The sequence below is a fragment of the Balaenoptera ricei genome, chromosome 18 (genome assembly GCF_028023285.1).
Source record: "Balaenoptera ricei isolate mBalRic1 chromosome 18, mBalRic1.hap2, whole genome shotgun sequence".
NCBI classification, from domain to species: domain Eukaryota; kingdom Metazoa; phylum Chordata; class Mammalia; order Artiodactyla; family Balaenopteridae; genus Balaenoptera; species Balaenoptera ricei.
The window spans coordinates 71,532,947-71,537,380 of NC_082656.1; the positions used below are offsets into that span (position 1 = coordinate 71,532,947).

The 4,434-nt window shown below is 42.7% G+C and overlaps 1 non-coding gene across 1 annotated transcript; it reads left to right on the forward strand.

The window, feature by feature from the left end:
• Positions 1-249: 249 nt before the first annotated feature.
• On the forward strand, positions 250-322 carry TRNAE-CUC (transfer RNA glutamic acid (anticodon CUC)). The gene has a single exon. It is a non-coding gene; the product is annotated as a tRNA-Glu (tRNA).
• The last annotated feature ends 4,112 nt before the right edge of the window (positions 323-4,434 follow it).

Below are 4,434 nucleotides of genomic sequence, written 5' to 3' on the forward strand. Positions count from 1 at the left end.
CAAATGTCCATCAATAGAAGATGGAAAAATGAATTGTAGTACACCCATATGATGGAATACTACTCAGCAATTAAAAGGAGTGAACTACTGATCACACAACCACATGGATGGATCTCAAAAAATATTATACCAAGCTAAAGAAGCCAAACAAAAAAATTCATACTGTGTGATTTCATTTATGAGCAGCTCAGAAGCAAGCCAAATAAATCCATGTTGCTGGAAATCAGAAAGTAGTGGCCTGGGGGGACTTCCCTGGTGGTCCAGTGGGTAAGACACTGCACTCTCAATGCAGGGGGCCCAGGTTCGATCCCTGGTTGGGGAACTAGATCCTGCATGCATGCCACAACTAAGAGTTCGCATGCCGCAACTAAGAAGTCCGCCTGCCACAACTAAGACCTGGAGCGGCCAAAAATAATAAATTTTAAAAAAAAAAAGAAAGAAAGTAGTTGCCTGGGATGGGGTTGGGGGATTGACTAGAGAGGAGTGTGAGGGAACTTAACTAGGGTGAGAGAAATGTCCTGTATTTTGTTTTGGGTTTGGGTACACAGTTTCAATTGTCAAAACTCATCCAACTGAACACTTAAGATCTGTGTATAAATTATACCACAATAAAAATAATTTTAAATTTCCAAAACAAACAAAAATAGTGACTGCAATAGTTTTGCTGCTGCTTTCTGGGTAAGCCAAGCATCTGGGTAGTTGTATCTCTTAGATGCTTAGCGCTGCAAGCAATAGAAATCCAGCCAAAAAATGGTTGAGATGATAAGGAATTTTGTTGGTTCTTTTAACTGGAGATTCCAGACCCATTGCTCTGCTCTGCTCTGCTCTGCTCTTGCTTTATCCCCCTTATCTGCAGGTGCTATGAATTGCTGTCTTCTCATTTGGTAAAAAAAAAAAAAAAAAAAAAGAAAGAAAACTGGCTTCCCACAGGCACTGGAGCCATGTACCTCCTTATTCCCATCCAACAAGAGAGAGTGAAGAGCTTCCTGTTGCTCTCTTAAGAACAGAGAACTTCCCTAGAAGTCTCTAGCAACACTCAGCATCTCTTGGCCAGAGTTGGATCATACTCACATGTTTATGAACCAATTTCTAGTCAGAGGATTCAATTATTCTTATAACAATCAAGCACACCCTGAAGGAAGGATAATCTCCCAGGATGCACTGCTGCTACTCAATGGAGAGGAATAGATTTGGGAGAGCCAACCATACTCTCCACTAGGGTAGCTTTAGGCGATGAGGCTGGAAGGTACGGGTTAACCCAGATTATGGAGAAGCTTTAATAACAGACTGAAGATTTTGAATTTAACATAATTAATGGGGCACAAGAAAGCAACTTAATGGACATTATAGTTGTAGGACTGAGAGAAGGGTATTGGATTTGAAGTCACAGGTTCTAAGTCTGGTTCTGCTGCTTGCTGACTGCCAAAAAGTGGGCAGTGACCCAATTCCTGGGAAATCCCCACCCTTCCCTGAAATAGCAAGGATATTCCTCCCATTTGGTAGCCTGTGAAATTACTCAGTCCATAAAAACCAACTACCCCACGCCCTGGGGCTACTCTCACTATCTGAGATGGTCGCATTCTGTCTATGGAACGTGTATCTCTCTCAATATACCTGCTTTCCCTTTACTCTGGCTCGCTCTTGAATTGTTTCCTGTGTGAAGCCAAGAACCCTCACTTGGCAGTCCATCCTAAGGACTCCTGCAAGTCCTAGAACGTGACATTTCCCTGTCCTGTAACATCAACATGTACAAAGGCTGCTAATCATATAATCAAGATTAAAAACAGGATTTATATATAACAGAGAAACGAGGTTATTGAAACGTGATCAGAGCTGTCACAGAGAGAATATTTGACAAGGTAAAACCAAGTTCTCCCCTGAAGACACCGGGATGTATAAACTGGAAAGTTCTAGATTTTGCAGAAAAATACTAATTTCTCCCTCTCAAAAATCCCTATTTTAATCTGAGATCCTCTATTTTATCTTTTTTCTTTTTCTTTTTTTTTTTTTTTGGCTACATTGGGTCTTCTTTGCTGCGCGCGGGCTTTCTTTAGTTGCGGCAAGCGGGGGCTACTCTTTGTTGTGGTGCGCGGGCTTCTCATTGCGGTGGCTTCTCTTGTTGTGGAGCACGGGCTGTAGGCATGTGGGTTTCAGTAGTTGTGGCGCATGGACTTAATTACTCTGTAGCATGTGTGATCTTCCCAGACCAGGGCTTGAACCTGTGTTCTCTGCATTGGAGGTGGATTCTTAACCACTGCGCCACCAGCGAAGTCCCAATGTAGAGGCTTTAAAACAGTTATTTTGCTGTTGTAATGCATGATTCTGTAGATCAGCAATTTGGTTGGCTAAACCAATCACCTTTTCTGCTGGGGTCACTACTGTGGCTGCAGTTATCTGGCAGCTCAACTAGGGTCAATGGGATAAAACATCCATATTTATGTCTTGGCTGAGTTACACATCTTCAGCAGGCCAACTTGTGCTTTTCACATAAGGCAGCATTCCCAAGGATGAGAGCTAAAGCTGTAAACTTCCCAAGTCCTGGGCTAGGAAGCCATACGACATCACTTCTGCTGCATTCCATAGGTCAAAGCAAGTCAGAAGGCCAGTCCACATTCAAGAGAAGAACAATAAACTCCACTTTTTGATGAGAAAGCCAGTAAAATATTATGCCCACTTTTTTTTTCAAGCTACCATCATCTTCCATCTGACCACAATTATTTATTTTCCTCTCGCATGCAAAATATGCTCACCCGCAGCCCAGGAACCCCACATGTCTCATTCAAGAATGGCGTCACACTCAAAGTCTAAGATCTAATCACCTGTGTCAGGTCCAAATGAGGCTCCCTGGGTATGTATCCTCAGGTGCAGCTCCTGTCAATATGGACACCTGCACAGCAAAAAAGCAAGTTTTCCACCCCCTACACACCCAAAATATATTAATAAGGCAGGATAACCACAGTAGATACTCCCATTCAAGAGGGAAGGTTGGGAGGTACGTAGTAGTCACTATTCCATGGCAATTCCAAAATACAGCTGGGCACATGTTACCAGGTCCGCCTAAACCAGAACTAGGGAAGGTTTCTTGATCAGGGTCCATCTCTGCTCCCTGGGTATCGAACTATCCAATCCATTTTTCTGGAAGACTCTTGGCTCAGCCCTTTTCCATCAGAAATGGCCCATTTTGCAGCCGAATAGCTTTCTCAGTCTGCCTCCTACCTATAGAGAGATGGGAGCCCAGAGGTTGTTGATTCATTTTGAACTGTCTTTGTTCCTTTTAGTCTCAGCTGACAATGCTTTTGCCAGCAACACTCTCTTTAAAATTTTGTGGATTTCCTATGACTCCGATATGGGTCTACTCAATGGGGCAAAAGTCACATTTACCATTAGTTTTGAGACAGGTCTCTTTCTATTTTGGGTCATAAGTCAGGCAACAGTAGAACAATGCTCTTTTGTCTACTGAGAGAGTCTAGTTGGCACTGCCTCAAATCATTCAACAATCTTAAGTGTGACATTATAGCTGTACACTTAATTTGGACACTGGCCCCAGTCCTCATTTTATTTTGAGAATCTTAATTGCTGTGGACACTGGTCATAATAAACAATTTTATTTTCCATCCCAGCACATCTTGGATACATTATATTTTCTCTCAATTCTGCTTGCAAATTAAACAGTTGCATTTTGACCTCATCTGTCTCTTCCTATGTCTTATCATATGCATTTGGGACCAACAAACTGACACAACTTTCTGCCTGGGGATTTCTTTAGCCAAATCCAAAAGTTTATTAGTAGCATTTCCTATCTTCCAAGTCATTACAGAACAATGTTGCAAATTGTTATGGCACTACATCAGGCTACATGCCATTTACCCACATGGCTGGTGAAATTTCCTCACTGCTTTTCCTAATCCCCACTAACGGTTGGTTTGCCACTAATCCAGCCTCTACTAAAAGTTTTCTCATCACTGTCTGCTCTTTGTCCATGGCAGGCTTTTTTATTCAGCTGGTGATCTTGAGTGATGGGGTAATATCTCCCCAGGGACACGGAGCAGTCTCGCTTACTGCTTGCTCTAAAAACGGTGGATTCCCCAAACTCAGAGTTTCTCAGCTGCATCTCAACCCCACTGCGGAGACAGCATTCATCTGGGCTGTATCACATCACCCCCATAGGACCTAAGGGCAAAGAGAACTGAAGCAAATATGCTGATGTGCACGCTGCTTGCTCTGCCATGGATAATAAGTCCCATATCTCAGCCCCAGGAATCTTTGTCTATTGCCAGCACTCATGAAACCGTAACGGGCTCACTTACTAGCTTGTAAATAGCAAAAATCAAATCCCAGATCTAACAGGCTCCATCACCAGGAGGCATTCTCAGTTTAATTTTTAGTAAAACTTCAGTTAACATTACCAAAATCTGGCCATGACCTGGGGAAAGT